General features: G+C 43.4%; 1 long non-coding RNA gene across 1 annotated transcript in view; it reads right to left on the minus strand.

The window, feature by feature from the left end:
* LOC140205398 (uncharacterized) overlaps positions 1-16,945 on the minus strand; it is a 98,746-nt gene extending 81,801 nt beyond the window's left edge. Inside the window, exon 1 of the long non-coding RNA XR_011887830.1 lies at positions 16,775-16,945. This is a non-coding gene — a long non-coding RNA (uncharacterized lncRNA). The remainder of the gene's footprint in view (positions 1-16,774) is intronic.
* Positions 16,946-20,227: the final 3,282 nt, after the last annotated feature.

Consider the following 20,227-nt stretch of genomic DNA (forward strand, 5'->3'; position numbering starts at 1 on the left):
ATGAAGACCAACGTGCTGAAAGCTCTTTCCAACCCTATCTACCTATGACACCACTTTCAAGGAATTATGGATCTGTATTCCCAGATCCCTCTGTTCTACGGCACTCCTCAGTGCCCTACTATTAATTGCGTAAGTCTTACCCTACTTTGTTCTCCCAAAGTACAACACCTCACCCATGTCTGTATTAAATTCCATCTGCCATTTTTCATCCCATTTTTCCAGGTGGTCCAGATCCTGCTGTATGTATTGATACCTTTCCTCAATATCCACTATGCTCTCAATCTTGGTGTCATGAAGCTCTTAAAGTTCCAGTGGAAAGAGAGGTTAAGGGAGCTTCATCTATTCTTGTCAGAGATAGGACTTCAAGATGATTACATTTCCCTTTATAACTAAAGGGAGTTCAGTCACACAGTAAAGGGCTAAACATGAAAAGTATGAAAGAATGAAGTACTACAAGTATTGCCTTTCATAACTCCAAGACGTCCCAAAGCATATTAGAGTCAATAAATTCCTTACAAAGTGTCTTATTCTAGCTGAACTGCCAGAGATAAGGAATATCATCTTTCTCCAGTTTCTGGCTAGCTTGTTCCCAAGTTCAAAGTTCAAAGTAAATTTATTATCAAAGTGCGTACATGTCATCTTGTACTACCCTGAGGTTCATTTTCTTGCAAGCATCCGCAGTAGAACAAAGAAATACAATAGAATTCATGAAAAACTGCACACAAAGACTGACAGGGAACCAGTGTGCAAAAGCAAGCAAAATTAATTAACTAATAGGCAAACAAACAAACAATACTGAGAATATGGGTTATACAGCCCTTGAAAGTGTGTTCAGTGATCAGTTCAGTGTTGAGGTGAGTGAAGTTATCCACACTGGTTCAGGAGCCTGATGGTTGTGGGCTCTATGGTAGCTTCCGAGGCAAATCTTCAAACCATAAACCTGATGCATATTTTACTCCACAACGGTCAAGGGAAGAAGACCTGTACCTGTTTACCACCGTCTTCTCTCTCTTTGCTTTCTCTTCTCTTTTTATTTGCTGGCTGAGAAATGCAAATATCTTTGAAGTGAAAGGCTCACTCATTTAGATGTTGCCATAGTATGGTTCCCTCAGTGCTAAACCTCCCCAAACTTTCAGTGCCAATTCAAACTTCCTCAGAGATGCTTTGAGGATGCCCGTGTGATACTTCTTTGGGGAGGCACTCTGTTGGAACTGCAGGAAAATGTGCCAATTTGAGTACAGCAAGGCACCATAAACAATTAGCAGTTATTTATCTGATAATCACCCTGAAAAAAAATCTCAGCGACCTCTTCAAATTTAGAAGTCATATTTAGAACTGGTGTAAATTTGGCTCATAAGCACAGGAGATTCTGCAGATGCTGGAAATCTTGATCAACACACGCAACACATATATGTGCTGGAGGAACACAGCAGGTCGGGTAGCATATATGGAAGGAGTAAACAGTCGATGCTTTGGGCTTCATTGTATTGTAGGTCAGGCAGGCAGCTCACAATTGTCGATTTTGTGTTATTATCCAAGACTGGCTATCTGCCAGTGACAGCAGCATTGAATTATGCAAAGTGGAAGCCATTCAGCCCATCACCTTTGGAAATATTTTTTAAAATATTCGGTTAGACCCATCGCGCGATCTCTGGTTAATGCATTTACCCAATGGTTTTTAGAACATTCTAGGGAGTATGAAACCATGACATTTTTGGATTTTGCATTCCACATCATGATGACTCATTGCCTTCATAAAAAAAAACTTAATTTAACTCTCAGCTGTAATATTAAGTAGAGATCTTGTCTCCCAGGAAGAATTCAAGGATGGCTTTAATTTTGAATAAGAACAGGAAATTTCTCTCCTACTGTATGGAGGTTAATAATTAACCTTCAATCCACATTTCTAAAACAGGTCATTTGGTCAGCAGCACAGTGCTGCTTGAGGAACATAAGACATTCAGCAAGATTAGGCCATTCAGCCCTCATGGCAAACTTAATTTCGCAAAGAGAGTCAATCCATTAGCATTCTTCTGTTCAGTTAACACCTATCACTTGGAAGAGAAAAAAGAAATTCCTATAGTGCTTTTCACAACCCCAAGATATCCCAAACTACCTCATAGCCACTCAAACACACACAAAGTGCTGAAAGAACTTAACAGGTCAGGCAGCATCTAGGGAAAGGAATAAAGAGTTGATGTTTTGGGCCATGACCCTTCATCAGGACCTGCAGCACTCCATCAGTACTGTCCCTCTGACAGTGAGGCACTCCCTCAGCTCCGTCCCTCTTACAGTGAGACACTCCCTCGGTACCGTCCCTCTGACAGTGAGACACTCCTTCAGTACCATTCCTCTGATGGTGTGACACTCCCTCGGTACCGTCCCTCTGACGGTGTGACACTCCCTCGGTACTGTCCCTCTGACAGTGAGACACTCCCTCAGTACTGTCCCTCTGACAGTGAGACAATCCCTCAGTACCGTCCCTCTGACAGTGAGACACTCCCTCAGTACTGTCCCTCTGACAGTGAGACACTCCCTCAGTACTGTCCCTCTGACAGTGAGACAATCCCTCAGTACCGTCCCTCTGCATATAGAACTCCCTTAGAAATGCCCCTCCAATAAAGCTCTCTTCCGTAGGGCCTTTCCATGATTGTAATATCTTTTTGATTAGATAGTGCAGCGCAATTTCACTGACATCTTTCCGAAATATGTACTCCTCTCTTCCGACAACTATGGGTCTGCCGGCCTGGGATGTGAACGCAAGCCTGTAAGGTAGGACAGTTAGTGAAAATATCAAGACAGTCTGCAGATGCTGGAAATCCAAAGAAAGACATACAAGAAGCTGGAGGAGCTCAGCAGGTCAAGCAGAATTTATGGAAATTAATAAACAGTCAATGTTTTGGACTGATAGCCTTCTTCAGGACTGGAAAGGAAGGGGGAAGATGGCAGAATAAAAAGGTGAGGGAGGGAAAGGAGGATAGGTAGAAAGTGATAGGCAAAGCCAGGTGGGTAAGAAAGATAAAGGGCTGTAGAGGAAGGAACCTAATAGGAGAGGAGAATGGATCATAGGAGAAAGGAAGGGGGGACCCAGGGGTGGTGATAGTCATAGTCATAGCCATACTTTATTGATCCTGAGGGAAATTGGGTTTCGTTACAGTTGCACCAACCAAGAATAGAGTATAAATATAGCAATATAAAACCATAAATAATTAAATAATAATATGTAAGTTATGTCAGGAAATAAGTCCAGGTCCAGCCTATTGGCTCAGGGTGTCTGACCCTCCAAGGGAGGAGTTGTAAAGTTTGATGGCCACAGGCAGGAATGACTTCCTATGACGCTCTGTGCTGCATCTCGGTGGAACGAGTCTCTGGCTGAATGTACTCCTGTGCCCACCCAGTACATTATGTAGTGGATGGGAGAGATTGTCCAAGATGGCATGGAACTTGGACAGCATCCTCTTTTCAGACACCACCATGAGAGAGTCCAGTTCCATCCCCACAACATCACTGGCCTTATGAATGAGTTTGTTGATCCTGTTGGTGTCTGCTATCCTCAGCCTGCTGCCCCAGCACACAACAGCAAACATGATCGCACTGGCCACCACTGACTGAGAAGAGGTAAGAGGCCAAAGTTGGTAATAGAAAGGAAAGGGGAGGGATTTTGTTTTACTGGAAGAAGAAATCAATATTCATGCCATCAGGCCAGATGGAATATAAGGAGTTGTTCCTCCACCCTGAGAGTGGCCTTATCTTGGCACAAGAGGAGGCATTGCATCAACAGAAGTTCTGCTTTTGGCAGATGGAGCGGAGGTGCTCGGCGAAGTGGACCCCAATTTACGGTGGGTCGCACCGGTGTAGAGGAGGCCTCATCAGGAGCACCGGACACTATAGACGACCCCAGCAGATTCACAGGCGAAGTGTTGCCTCAACTGGAAGGACTGTTTGAGGCCCTGAATGGAGGTGAGGGGGGAGGTGGGTGGGCAGGCGTGGCGCTTTGGCCACTTGTGCGGTTAAGTGTCGGGAGGGAGATTAGTGGGGAGGGACGAATGGAGAAAGGGGCCACGAAGGGAGCAATCCGTGCAGAAAGCAGAGAGAGTGGAAGAGGTGCGGTGGTGAAGATATGTTTGGTAGTAGGGTTCCTTTGGCGATGGCGGAAGTTGCGGAAGATGGTGTGTTGGATTGGGTGGTGAAGGTATATCTGGTGGTAGTATCCCTCTGGAGATGGCAGAAGTTGTGGAGGATAATGTGTTGGATGGGTAGTGTTAATGCAAGTGGTGTTGAATGTTGTCAATCTAGCGCCTTCATTTAGAACGGGGGGTAAACCTCCTCACATTTGGAAATGTGAATACTGATCATTTCTACTTCAGTGATTCAGAAATTCAAACTCTTACTGATCTAAAGTGACTGAAAATGTAAACGATGGTCATTTTTCTTTTTGGGCTAAAGTGTATCTATTCCTGAGGAACTCACCATCCTTGGTAGCTCCACATTCGCAGCCTCACTCGTCAAGTGTTTAGTGTTTCACTGAGAACTGATGTAGCCAACTTGGACTGAACATTCAACTGGCCCGTGAAGTTATACTTTCCAAAAGGCTTTGCAGGGATAGAACCAGGAGAAGGAAGACTGGATGAATTGCAGCCGGTGATCCAGATGCGGCCTCCTCTACATCGGTGAGGCCTGACATTGATTCAGGGTCCGCTTTGTCAAGCACCTTTGCTCAGTCCGCAACAAGTAGGGTTTCCCGTGGGCCAACCACTTTCATTCCTATCCCCATTCCTATTCCAATAGACCATAAGATATCGGAGCAGAATTAGGCCATTTGGCCCATCCAGTCTGCTCCATCATTTCATCATGGCTGATCTATTTTTCCTCAGTCCCAATCTCCTGCCTTCCCCTGGTATGTCTTCATGCCCTGACCAATCAAGAATTTATCAATCTCTGCCTTAAATATACCTAAATACTTAGCTTCCACAGCTGCCTGTGGCAACAAATTCCACAGATTCACTACTCTCTGGCTTAAGAAATTTCTCCTCATCTCTGTTCTAAACGGTTGCCCCTCTAGTCTGAGGGTATGTCCTATGGTCTTAAGACACTCCCACCATAGAAAACATCCTCTCCACATCCACTCTATCAAGGCCATTCACCATTCGATAAATTTCAATTAGGTCACCCCTCGTTCTTCTGAATACAAGCCCAGAACCATCAAATGCTTTTCATATGACAAGCTCTTAAATCCTGGAATCATTTTCATGAATCTCCTTTTCAGCACATCCTTTCTAAGATAAAAGGCCCAAAACTGCTCACAATACTCCAAGTGAGGCCTCACCAGTGGTTTATAAGAATGTTACTGGGGTTGATGAGCAAATGAATGAAGGGGAAAAGATACATCAAACATTTGAAGTAAGGCCACAGATAATGTAAACTAAAGTAGCATAAGTTATTACCAAATAAGAAAGTCTTAGTCTCACCCCAAATCTTAGATACTCTTATATGTTTTCTCTCAGTCTGAGGCCCTCTTGCCCCTTTTCTTTCCACCCTCAATGTCGGCCCATCACCTCCCTCTGGTTCCCCCCTCCCCTTTCTCCCATGATCCACTCTCCTCTATTAGATTCCTTCTTCTTCAGCTCTTTACCCCTTTCACCTATCACCTCTCACTTTCTCACATCATTCCTCCTTCCCTCACCCAATTTCCCCCTCCCCATCTTCTACCCCCTTCCTTTCCAGTCCTGATGAATGACCTTGGCCAACATGATTGACTGCTTATTTCCCTTCATGAATGCTGCCTGACCTGCTGAGTACCCTCAGCACTTATTTGTATCTGTTGCTCAAGATCTCCTGAACCTGCAGAATCTCTTCTGTCTTTGATATATGACCAGATATCCTTAAGACCTCAAAGTAATTAATGAGGATAATTTTGCATGGACAACATCAGAAAGGGTGGGGTTAAATAAAAATAGACACTAATAATTCCAGTAAGGAACATTTAATGGAACTTACTCCCGCAGGGATTGTTTTCCTTCCATATCTCCTTACAAAGGAGGAGAAGATGGCAGCACGACGGCAGCACACGTGGTCACTTCGGTGGTGATGTCTGTTATCTGTCAAGTAGGGGACCGTGCACAATTCTGATTTGATGGAGACAGACGTGAGAGTACGGAGGAACATCTGGAAAACTTCTGAAATGCCCGCTTCGCTGCCGCTGCTACTGTGTGGTAACTGGAATCTCCGGAGCAGAAAGCCCCGAAATCCTCGGCTTTGCATGTTTCAGCGGCCAGGGCGAGGTCGAAGGCACTCGGCAGAGGATGGCGCTCAGGAGGCTGTATCAGAGAGGCTGGTCGGAAGCTTGAAGTTTTCGAACGGATGAACTTGGGGTCAGCTGCTTCCAAGGTATCGGCAAGTTGACGGTGCCTGGAGGTTTATGGCAGGGAGTTTCTCCCTTTTGCCGTCTGCTATCGGGGACTCGGGAGTCAATCGACTCAGGGACTTTTGAGACTTTTTTACCGTGCCCATGGTTTGTTCTTCATCAAATTATGGTATTGCTTTGCACTGCTGTAACTATATGTTATAATTTTGTGGTTCTGTCAGTGTTAGTCTTCAGTTTGTCCTATTTTCTGTGATATCACTCTGGAGAAACATTGTATCATTTCTCAATGCATGTATGCATTTCTAAATGACAATAAAAGAGGGCTGAGTGTTCTCATAATCTTACCTAATATAAAAAGAAGTCATTTCAGCCCATTGAGTCGATGCCAATATTCCCATTCCCCATTAATTTTCACCATCTATTCTCAAAGAACTGACTGTGGTCTTCAGAAAAGGTAAAACGAGGGAGCACACATCAGTCCTCATAGAGGGATTAGAAGTGGAAAGAGTGAGCAATTTCAAGATCCTGGTGTCAACATCTCTGAGGATCTATCTTGGGCCCAGAATATCGATGCAGCTACAAAGAAGGCACGACAGCAGCCATGTCTCATTAAGAGTTTGAGGAGATTTGCTATGTCACCAAAGACACTTGCAAATTTCTACACGTGTATCGTGGAGAGCATTCTAACTGGTTTCACCACCATCTGGTATGGGGAGGGGAGTGGGGCTACTGCACAGGATCGAAATAATTCGCAGAGATGTATAAACTCCATCATGGGCACTAGCCTTTGTAGTACCCAAGACATCTTCACGGAGCAATGCCTCGAAAAGGCGGCATCCATCATTAAGAACCCACACCCAGAACATGCCTTCTTCTCATTCTTACCACCTGGAAGGAAGCAGAGGAGCCTGAAGGCATACACTCAACGATTTCACAAACGGCTTCTTTCCCAATGCCATCCGATTTCTGAATGGACATTGAACCCATGAACACTACCTCACTACTTTTTAAAATATTTTATTCTTACACTACTTATTTAACTATTTACTGTAATTCAGGGTCATTTTTTCTCTATTATTATGTATTGCTGCCACAAAGACAAATATCAGACATATCCCAGAAACATTAAACCTGATTCAATTCCTTCTCAACTCCTAAACACAAAATAAACTGCAGCTGCTGGGGTCAAAGCAACACTCACAACAAGCTGGAGGAACTTAGCAGGTCGGGCAGCATCTGTGGAAAAAATTGGTCGACATTTCGGGCCGGAGCCCTTCGCTCTACAGCCCTGACAAAGGGTTCCGGCCCGAAACGTCGACCGATCTTTTCCACGGATGCTGCCCGACCTGCTGAGTTCCTCCAGCGTGTTGTGAGTGTTCCTTCTCAACTCCTCATGGGTTCTACAGCTCATCTAGACAGGGCTTCCTAACCAGGGTTCCACAGACCCCTCAGTTAATGGTAGAGGACCATGGCATCAAAAAAGGTTGGGAACCCCTGCATTAGGGGCAAACTACATCGACTAACTAACCTACCAATCCTCACTTTTCTGGGTTGTGAGAGGAAACATGAAGCACTTGGGAGAAACCCAGGCAGTCACAGCGTGAACGTGCAAACTTCACACAGACAGCGCTGGATTTCAGGGTTGGGCTCAGGCCACTGGAGCTGTGCAGAGCACCTTTAGCAGCTGAGCCGCTGTGCTCCGGGTAGCCATGTGCGCGGGAGAAGTCCTGCTTAAGGGGAAGCTGGACGAACATTCAAGGAGGAAAGGAATGGAATGGAAAGAAAATGTAATGGGGAGAGGAGAAATTGGGAGAAGGCCCACTGACACAGGGAAGATGGGCCAAAAAGCCTGCTCCCACGATAACAATGATGTGGAGAACAGATTTCCATTAGAGGCTGGGAGATATTGGAAGAGAATGCATGGTCTTGCCCATTATTAATATGTAAAGTTTTGCGGGTAACCTCTCATTGTAGTCCAGATCTCTAACAGGTAAAGAATTAGGTATGGCTGGTTTATTGACATATCCCAGTAACTTCCAGCTACATAGAAGAACTTGAGGAACAGGATCAGAAAGGAGCAAACGTGAGAAAATCTGTAGACGCTGGAAATCCAAAGCAACACAGGAAAAATGCTGGAGGAACTCAGCAGGCCCAGGCAGCATCTATGGAAAAGAGTAAATAGTTGACATCTTGGGCCAAGACCCTTCATCGGGACTGGATCAGAAAGGAGCCCTTCGGCCTTTTCAGGCTGCTCACCAAACAGTAAGGTCTCTTAAGTTCAAACATCCAAATCCCCACACAAAATGCTGGAGGAACTCAGCAGGTCAGGCAGCATCTACCTTGTGATTGGACTACTATCTGCAGATTTCCTTTTGCTTGTGATTGGACTATTGAAGATGCTGTGTGGTCTGCTGAGATCCTCCAGCGTTTTGTGTCTGTTGCTTGGATTTCCAGCATCTGCAGATTTTCTTTTACTTATCCCGATCCTCATGGTTTCTTAGCATCCAATAAGCTGTCAGCCCCAGTCTTCAATAAGCCCACAGCCTCTGAAGTAGGTAATTTTAAAGATTCAGACCCTTGGAAAAAGATGACTTCTCCTCATTTTAATCCTCATTGTCTCATGTTAAGGGGTCAGCAAAGGTTCTTTTGGCCCGAGATGGTTGCGATCAAAGCCATGGCTAATAGTAAACCTTCAACAACACCCTTAAGGTTAAATAGAAAAAAAAAAATCTGCCTTCCCCACCATTTTTCTCCCCTCTTAACACTTGTTAAACAAGGAATTCCCTTTCAGGCGCCTCAAACACATCCCAGTCTATGCCAGCAACCTGCCATCCTGACGCAGGAACCAAAACAAGTGGGAACACAAAGATGGGATTCATTCGACTCAACACTGGGAAGGCTGTCAAGGTCGCGCAGCTGCTGAACCACACTCAAACGCTCTGCAATTCAGAAAGGTCATAGGTCAGCATGTTTAAAAGGTTATTTCCTTACAAAATGAAGAAAGGAACGTACAAAGCAGTACAAGAGGACAGCCACCACAGTCAGCCCTGTCTTATTGCTCATGAATAGTGAGACACTTTCTGAATAAAGCTGCCTTGTGTGCTGCCTCCTACTCAAATAAAGCCAGTTATGGAATTACATAAATGACAGTCCCATTATCACATCACACTGAGCCAAGCACAGAGGATGCAGGGCTTGGCAACGATAGAGTCGCTGATTCCACACATATCCATTGCTCACACCACTGGTCAAAGTAACAGGTACCCCATTACCCACTTCCCTGTCTGCACACATCTATACTACCTTAGTAACACATTGGGTCATATTGTATTTTAATATTCATTATATGTTATACTTTTATACTTTATACTTTACTTATGATTCACTATTTTATTATATTCATCACTTTATATTATTCAAATCATGTTATACTGCGTATTCAAGATTCAACGTTCATTTATTATCAGAGAATATATAAATTATACAACCTTGAGATTTGTTTGCTTACAGATAGCCACAAAGCAAGAAACCTGAAAGAACCTAATTAAAGAAAAAAAAAGACCAACACCCAATGCACAAGGGAAAAATCCAAAAAAAAACACAAATCACGCAAACAACAACATTCCGAACCAATTTGAGTCCTTAGATCCGAAGCCCGGAGTAGGCCCAAAGCCTCGCTTATAAATTCATCATATTAGCGGGTATAGAGCACAGCAGCCGGGGCAGTCTTCATAGCCTCAGCGCCATGGAGGGAGGAGTGACCATCGCGGAGAGCGGGCAAGGTCGGCTATCGTCTCAGATCCAGACACCTGGTCTTTTCAGTCTATCTGGGCCAGTGTTCAAATTGACCAAACAACAGAACAGCATTCCATTGGTATATCCATTATATCACATTAGATTGAGTACTTAGAGTGCTAAAACCAGTAAAGTGGATGTATACATAATACATACTGCTTTATACACAGTGGTACACAGCAGAGTACTACATATTCGATATATCAGAACCAGTTTTAATATCGGTATATGTTGTGAAATTTAATTTTGCCACTGCAATACAATGCAGTACATGATAATATAGAAAAGAACTGTGAATCACATTTAAGAAAGATATATACACATATATATAAAATTGTTAAATTAAATACATTAAGTGGTGCAAAAATTGGGGAATAAAAAAAGGTAGTGAGGTAGAGTTCATGGGTTCAATGTCCTTTCAGAAATCGGATGGCAGAGGGAAAGAAGCTGTTCCTGGAATTAAGTGTGTGCCTTCAGGCTTCTGTACCTCCTTCCTGATGGTAGAAACGAGAAGAGGGCATGTCCTGGTTGGTGGGGATCCTTAACGATGGATGCCGCCTTTTTGAGGCATCGCTCCTTGAAGAGGCTCATGCCCATGATGGATCTGCTGCTTACTTCGATCCCGTGCAGTAGCCTACCACCCTCCCCTCCCCATACCCGACGGTGATGCAGCCAGTCAGAATGCTCTCCATGATATATCCATAGAAATTTGCAAGTGTTTTAGATGACACACCAAACTTCTCAAACTCCTGATGAAATATAGCCACTGTCTTGCCTTCTTTACAGCAGGAGTATTATACCTAATACTTCATTTTCTATTATATAGAGAAGAGCTATACACAGTAACCCATAGTCTTATTAAATAATATACACACAAATACAACACCACTCCTTCCGGTAAACAAATTTCCCCCTTTCTCTTTTCCCTTCATTTATTTAGTGCCCATTACACCATTGGTGCTTAGGACAGCAATGAAGGTCCTCCATCTCTGTCTGTATAGAAGGATTCTTCATTGCTGTTTCCGTAATAATTGCTCTTTTACCAGTCGAGGTTGTTAGCTCTGAGCTGAATCCCTGAACTTGGAGGGTCTGTGGACCACTCTTAGTCTGGCCTCTACCCTTTGACCTGTTTGGCATGGGTGATCCCACCAAGAGCCAAAGCACAAAGCCCTGACTCCAGCCAACACAGCTCTCCGGGTCACTGAGGCACGCAAGCCTCCAAACCAGGACAAGGTTGTGGTCCTCTATTCCCCACTCTAACCTTTTTACCTCTTCTCACCTGCCTATTACTTCCCCTGCATCCCCTCCTCCCTCCCTTTCTCCTAAGGTCCACTCTCCTATCAGATTCCTTCTTCTTCAGCCCATGACCTTTCCCACCCACCTGGCTTCACCTATCACTTGCCGGCTAGTCTCCTTCCCCTCCCCCACCTTCTTATTCTGGCATCTTCCCTCCTTCCTTCTCATTCATTTCCATAAATGCTGCCTGACCTGCTGAGTTCCAGCAGCATTTTGTGTGTGTTACCCAGTGAAGTGGTGTTATGCTGAGTATTGTACCCAGTAAGGCACAGCTTGTCACATGAAGAGTGTTTGATGACTCTGGGTGACCTTCTCAAAACGTACCGAACGTTGAAAGGTATCAATAGGGCTGATGTGGAGAGGATGTTTCCTATGGCGGGAGAGTCTAAGACCAGAGGACAGAGTCTCAGAATAGAGGAGTGCCCTTTTAGAATGGAGATGAGGAGGTATTTCTTTAGCCTAAGAGTGGTGAACCTGTGGAAATTGTGGAAATCGTTGCCACAGGTGGCTGTAGAGGCCAAGTCATTGGGTGTATTTAAGGCAAAGGTTGATAGATTCTTGATTAGTCAGGGCGTGAAGGGATATGGGGAGAAGGCAGGAGATTGGGACTGAGAGGAAAAATGGATCAGCCATGATGAAATGGTCTGCATTCTCAACGGGCCAAATCACTCCTATATCTTATGGTCTCATGTGTACAGTAATGTTTATGGTGTTAACACAAAATATGTACAAAAGTACTATAATCAGTACCATCCAATGTGTTACTCTAAATATATATAGGTATGCTATTTTCAAAAAACTGTAGTGTGTTACACTCAGTAATGCAAGGTTAGTTACTATGTAATGTATATATTGTACCCAGTAACACACAATAACTTGTATGAGTCATAAGTAGTAATGTTATGCCTAGTATTGCACAGTATGCTTTGTAATATGAACAGGAATGTTAGCCCAGTAACACATGTTATTGAGCAGTTTATTCAGTGGGGGGCTTTAGGGTTCTAATGTTTCTGTCATTCATTCTCAGGGGATTTTTTTTTCTGTTTCGTGGATGTCTGTGAAGAGTAAGAATTTCAGGTTGTATACTATATACCAGGGGTCCCCAACCTTTTTTGCACCGTGGACCGGTTTAATATTGACAATATTCTTGTGGACCGGCCGACGGGGGGGGATGTTCAAGTTCAACAGCGCGTGACAGGGGATGAGGAAAGGTGCAGCTGACTCATATCATTTCATATCGCCAAATCATATTGTTTCCTCGCGGCCCAGTAGCACATGCTTTGCGGCCTGGTGGTGGGGACCACTGCTATATACATTCTCTGATGCTAAATTGAACTATTTGAACCATTTGATGTGCCATATCCAGTAATTCACAGTGTGTTAAATGTAACATACACTGGGATATTACATTCAAGAACGCATTACTAATCTGCAAGATATACAGAAGTATTATACTCAGTAATGCATGGTGTGTTATTATGTAAAGTACAGTATATACCTATATGCATTATTCCCATTGATGTATGGTTAATATCTAGTACGTACTGGAGACTTCTATTCAGCAACATGGTTCGATAATTTGAATTTATTAATTACATTAAATATATATGCCACCCGGGGTGGTACAGTACCGTAACACCAGCAACCCAGGTGAAATTGTCACTGCCGCCTGTAGGGAGTTAGTATGTATCCCCGCGACTACGTGGATTTCCTCTGGGTGCTCTGGTTTCCTCCCGCAGTCCAAAGGCGGTTAGCAGGTCATTGTAAATTGTCCCATGATTAGGCTGGGGTTAAATCGGGGGGGGGGGGGAGGAGTTGCTGGGTGGCGCAACTCGAAGGGCCTGGAGGGCGTAATCCACACTGTATCTCAATAAATAAACAAATAAATTTGTCAGAAGTGTCAGGATCTATAGCATGAGGCTTAGTTGAAGTTCAAGGCCAAGGCACTTTGCAGAGCAGTAGCACAGGAAAGGTCTCGGGTTTACTTGAAGCCACCTGGCTGCAAAATGTTAATGAAGATGTCAGGTTGACAAGGGGAGCAATTGTGAAGTGCGAGCTAAGTCCATAAATAATTTACAATCTCTTATTCCCTGTAATGTGCAGTGTATTATTTTAAAATGCACACAGGAGTGTCAGACCCTGTAATATAAGTATGTTAGTAACTATACTCTGTAACATGCAGTTCTGTTTTATAATGTATACGGAACTGTTACACCCAATAAATAATGCTTTATTAAATACTGTATCTCATTCCTCATTCCTTTCCTTCTTGCAATACTGGAATAATCCTGACTCCTTTCCCAGAGCTTGCCAAAATATTTACAGTGGTTCTCAGACACTCGTCCACTCTAACATCCCGGGGGTGTAGAACGAAATCTAATTGAGAGTTTTGGGGTATTGTATACATTCTCCGAGGATTGTCACCTTGTCGTGGTGGAGAGGTTTGTGAGTTCCTAAGATCCTAAGAGCAATATCTTCTGGAGCTCAGCTCCTGGTAAGGTCATCCATGGCAGTAAGGCAAAGAGAGAGGTTCGAACCAAAGAGCAGTCCAATGATGACTCCAGCAATGGAGCTGGCGGAAAATGTCGGCACTTCACAACATCTTGCATTCCATGCCACTGGAGCCTGACTCCAATCTGTCAAGGACCATCTGGTGGCCGCCCATGCATCAGCCTCCCCACGTTAAACAAAGTTACACACAGGTATTCCCCATTAAGGGGACTCCACCCTTGGGAGAACATCATACTCGACTTGAGAGATCACACTACAACTACACTGAATGACATACACAGGCTGTAATCAAGTCAAAAGTTTTGGGGTATGTATGCAGAACAATAGGTACCCAAAATTTTTGCAGACATTTACAGAAAAATAAAGAAATGTAATAGAATTTATGAAAAAAATACATGAACAAAGACTAACTGGAAAGTGCTATAGGACTATTAAAACAAATAACTATTCAAGTTAACCTCTCCAACCCCTCTATCTAATAGCAACACACATCAAAGTTGCTGGTGAACGCAGCAGGCCAGGCAGCATCTCTAGGAAGAGGTACAGTCGACGTTTCAGGCCGAGACCCTTTGTCAGGACTAGAGATGCTGCCTGGCCTGCTGCGTTCATCAGCAACTTTGATGTGTGTTGCTTGAATTTCCAGCATCTGCAGAATTCCTGTTGTTTGCGTCCCCTATCTAATACCCTGTCACTGCACTGTAAACACCTTAAACCACTTTTTATAAAGCTGTTGACGTTGTAAATGCATGCTTGTATTTATGCATTTATGCATTTTATTCCATATCTGTACCCTTAACCTCTAACTTTATTTTTTACGTAATTCTTTGTTCTTTATTATTGTGGGTTTTTTTTTTGTTGTATGCCACCCAAAACAGACCACAGCAAATTCCTAACACATGCAAAGGTATATGGCTAATAAAGTTGATCCTGCCTGCTATCCAAATGAAGGAGCTTATCAAGAGAATAGGAGGATTGTGTTGCAGGCTAGAAGCTGAATATTTGGTGTATAGATAGAATGATAGATAGGTAGACAGATGTACAGATAGATAGGCGGACAGACAGGCAGACAGACAGAAAGGCAGAAAGACAGACAAGGGGAATTACAGGCTAGATTCAAATCATGGGTTTCAGGGGGTGAAATTCAGAAATACAGATGCTAAGGAAAGAACTACAAACAGGGATTGTTACAACCGAGAAGCTTGGGAGAGTCTTTATAAGGACTAACAGTAGCCTGGGAATGGGTTACGTTGGAATTCAATTGAGGGTTTTATGGAGTTTATATAGAGTAATCTGGAGTGAGTTACAGGCTGGGATGTAATCAAGAGATTAAGGAGGGGATTATACATAAAGTAACAGGTGCCTGAGAACAAGTTACAGTCTGGAATCTAATCAAGAGATTGTCTGGCTTTTGGGTGTGGAAATTATATGGGAATAATAGGTGCCTGGGAATAAGGTAAAACCTGGGATTTCAGGTGAGTTTCTGAACAGCTTTTTTAATTACTTCAGTGGTTCTGAGATTTCTCATGAAGCTTTCTGTCAATCTGCTGCAGCGAGTATGCTCTTGAGCCCTCAACTATTGGTGTGTGGGAACAGCGATAACTCTGCTGCGAGCAGGGAAGCACATCGAGTAACAGAAGGCAGCTGATTACCTGGAAATGTGGCTGTGAGGCACACAGTCAAACCATTCTGCTAAACTCTCTGATTAAAGCGCAACATTCAGAATTTAGAGCATGTCGCTCTTCTGCAAACAAAACGTCACAGGCATTCAAACGTTAGCTTATGTCTTCAACCCCTCAGTCCCCTCCACAGATAAATATGGCCGCTAATCTCCTTTTCTCTTCTTCCCCCACACTGCCATGATGACTTCCTGACGTCAGAACACCTTTCTTCCATCTGATGCCCTGCACCCGAACCTCCCGCCCACTTCCAATTAAAACTCATCAACATAATCAACCAATCAAGTGGTCTTCGAGTCCCAACATTTGTAAGGTAATTTCAAAACTTCCTTTTTTACAACCTTTGGAAATCCCAAAATGTTTCTCAGATAATTAAGAAATTTAAAAGCATTTATGATTGTAAGATAGGGAATACAACAAACAACTTGTGCACAGAAAGGACCTACAAAAAACAATGTAAAAATGACCAGGCAATCTAATTCTTTTAAGAATATTGTTTAAATACTGGCCAGGACAATGGGAGAACTGTCCCACTTATTCGCAGTCTGTTACACATGTGTCTACGGAACCTGCCCTCCCTCAGCACTGCACTGAGGTTATCAGTCTGGATTATGTACCCAAGTTTCTGGACCATGTCTCAATCTTATCACCTGGAGGTGAGAGGACTAGTCACTGAAATGCATTCTCCATTCCTCAGAGTTATGTTCAGATCTCCTCTAACAAGAACATTTACATCGACATCTCATTAACTTCAATCGCCATGTTTGGCTTCTTAAGACATCACAGAATATTCTCCAATATGATGGTGAGGGATACAGAAAGTTTCATCAGTCAATATTATGAGAAATTCATTGACCGCCAGTTGAGGGTGTTTTCCACAATAAGATATAACGTCTATATCGTCACCCATGTCCATGTCTTGTTCGCCTCTTAGGTTTGACCCACTGGTGGGAATCTGACTTCAATCTCATCCAAGCTTCCAATTAACTTTAGTGCTGAGCAACAAGCTAGGCCTTACTTATATTACAAGAACCAAAGTTCATCAGCCAAACTATATTCCATCTTAATGCTGTTCTTAAAGAAGGAAAAACTATTTTCTCTGTTGCCAAATATGTGAGACACTTCTACATACCTTTTGTTTCCAGAAATGAGGAATAATCATTTTCCCACCGCTGCGGTGGATTCCACTCGACTGGATGTTGCTTAGGGCCTAAACTCCAACCACTACAAACAACCAAACGTGCTCGATTCTGGCATATTCGCTGCAATCAAAGGGAGACGGACAGCAACAAGACTGGAAACATGTTGTCGCTCTGTGACTCTGTCCCAGCAGCTTTTCAGTTTAACAAGTTTTTACATTTGATCACATGATTCCAGTTCACCTGGGCCTGAACAAAGGGGACACACAACCAGGCCCCAATGTCTTATCTAACTTACCATTCATACTGCAAAATTGGAAACACAAGTCGGATTGTTCTAGGCCTCTGTCGCTTCTAAAAGACCTCACTGTAAATTAAATTCATTGTTTGCAGCCCTGGGTGGAAAACCAAGCCAGGCCAGCACAATACCAGTTTTATATCAGACCACAGGCCATGTATAAAGGCCACCCTGTGTGAGCAATTGGTGTGCTGGGGCTACCCCAGGTACTCGGACGGCCGTTTTATCACCCGAACCATTCCACTGCCTCTTCTGCTGAGTCCCGGACCCTCAGCAATCGTCTGATAGAATGCCAAAGTCTCTCTGTATCAAAGGCAGGCGTCTAAAGCAGAAACGCAAACATGTCATAAGCACTTTCTTCTATTTATTTATGCCATTAACCCCCAGCTTTCAGCTACCTTCTTGAGTTAAAGAAAAGAGACAAGGTGCTACTGAAGGGTCTGGGATCAGGGCCAAGACTGTTTAATAAATGATGAAAATTTACTGACACCTGAAGAAAATTAAAGAATAGGAAAAAGGTAGACAAGAGGAACTCAGTCCCTTACCTATTTAATAAGACTACTTGGCTGTTGTGTCATCAAATTCCATGTAACTACTTCTTTCTAAGTCCCTTAATAACTTCTGTCAACTTTGATTCCAACAAATATTCATCAACTTCAGATTTAAAGTTAAAAACAGATTCACATCAGTAGCTTCGTGAGCCAGAGAATTCTAAATTTCAACCATGCGACTGCATGTACAAATGTCTTTAACTTCCTAAAAGCCTCAAGTCCTATACTCCCAATCTGTGCCAGCAACTTTGACCTGATTACTCAATTAGTTTCCCCATATACCCCGACTAAATTAATTTTACATTCCAAGAAACATAACTGCAGGTCGTGTAAGTAGTTTTAACTCTTGAAGTCAATGTATGACTGAATGCACATACTGTGGCCACTTTATTAGGTACACCTGTACACCCACTCATTAATGCAAATATCTAATCAGCCAATCATGTGGCAGCAACTCAATGCATAAAAGCATGCAGACATGGTCTAGAACAAGAGCTCCCAACCTTTTTTATGCCATGGACCAAAAATACTGAGCAAGGGGTCCGTGGATCCCAGGTTGGGAAGTCATGTTCGAGATTCAGTTGTTGTTCAGACCAAACATGAGAATGGGGCAAGAAACGTGATTAAAGTGACTCTGAGCATAGAATGATTGTTGGTGCCAGATGGGGTGGTTTGAGTATCTTAGAAACTGCTGATTTTCTGTGATTTTTGTGCACAAAAAGTCTCTAAAGTTTACAGAGAATGCTGCAAGAAAACAAGAACTAGTTCCGTAGGTGAAAATGCCTTTCTAATGAGAGGTCAGAGGAGAATGGCCAAACTGGTTCAAGCTGACAGGAAGGTGACAGTAGCTCAAATAACCACAGGTTACAACGGTGGTGTGCAGAAAAGCATCTCTAAATGCACAAGTCAAACCTTGAAGTGGATGAGCTATAGCAGCCGATGACCATGAACATACCCTCAGTGGCCACTTGATTAGATACAGGGGATACCTAATAAAGTGGCCACCTAGTGTAGTTCTGGTATATGTATGGTTCCCTGGTGCCCAGAATGTTCACAATACTGCTTTAACCAGGATTTTGTGGAGCTATAGCACAAGCTATAGCTCCCGCTCTCTTTTCATCTCTCTCTCCCCACCCTCCTCCTGTCTTCCTCACTTCCCTCTCGCTTTCTTTCTCTATCTGGTCCCTCTTTTTTTCCCTCTCTCCTCATCTCGCCTTCCTCCCTCCTTCTCTCATCTCATCCTCCTCCCTCTTCCCCCCCCTCACTCCCCCACCAATCATTTCATCATTTTAAATTAGATCACCACTAAATGGGCAGGATTGTCCGAGGTCCAGCCAACAGTGCCTGCTTCCCACAAAATCCTACCCCCGAGGCATAGCGGACGTGCATCGTCATCTTGTTCTGAAGGGAGGCCAAGAAATGCTGCCGCTGCTAGCAATGTGCTTGTCCCTATCAACAAACAATTATGAACAACGAACAAAGAATGTGGCATTCCTGAACTGAGTGCATGTTAGGCCATTTCAGAGACAGTTAAGAGTCAACCATGTTGGTGCCGATTTACAGTCACATATAGAACATAAAACAGTACAGGCCCTTCGGCCCACAATATTGTGCTGCCCTTTTAACTTACTCCCAAGGTCAATCTAACACTTCCCTCCCACACAGACCTCCATTTTCTTTCGTCCGTATACCTATCTATGATCAACAAATCTGAAACACTGCCCTCATCCACCAGTTCTTTAGTGACACATACATCCATCCTACAGGCCCATAGTAGGCAAGACCCACAGATTTCTCACCCTGAAGAGCATTAGTGAATGAGATAGGACTTTATAATCTACCATCTTGGTGAATATTATTACCAATACTGGCTGATTTACTTTTCAATGCCAGATTAACTGAATTTAAAAAATCGCCATGGTGAAATAGGAACTTACATCTTTGGGTTACCAGTACAGGCCACTTCGTCCGGAGAGTTTAATTAGGGTACCACCATTACTCATAGGATGTCAGTGCAGATCTTTTTCTGTTCAATACATCACGCACCAAGTAAACTTCTCAGATGCCTTTTTTGCAAAAATCAAACTTTTTTTCTAATTTTAGTCTCTAATTAAATATAGTAAATTTCAGCACAATACAGGCATTTCAGCCCACAATGGTGTGCCAACCTTTTAACCTAATCTAAGATGAATCTAACCCTTCCCTCCTACATAATTGTTCATTTTTCTATCATCCATGCGCTTATCTAAGAACTTCTTAAATGCCCCTAATATTTCTGCCTCTACCACTAGCTCTGCCAGAGTGTTCCATGCACCCACCACTCTCTGATATCCCCCCTATACTTTCCTCCAATCAGATTAAAATTATGTCTCCTTCATATTAGCTCTTTCTACTCTGGGGAAAAGTCTCTGGCTATGTATTTTTGGAAGAATGAAGAGGGTTCTCATTGAAACCCATCGGATATTGAAAGAGTGGACGTGGAGAGGATGTTTCCGACAGTGAGGGAGTCCAAGACCAGAGGGCAGATTCAGAAGACAAGGACATCCCTTCAGAACAGAGGAATTTCTTCAGCCAGAGGGTGGTGAATCTGTGGAATT

The sequence above is a fragment of the Mobula birostris genome, chromosome 11 (genome assembly GCF_030028105.1).
Source record: "Mobula birostris isolate sMobBir1 chromosome 11, sMobBir1.hap1, whole genome shotgun sequence".
NCBI lineage: Eukaryota > Metazoa > Chordata > Chondrichthyes > Myliobatiformes > Myliobatidae > Mobula > Mobula birostris.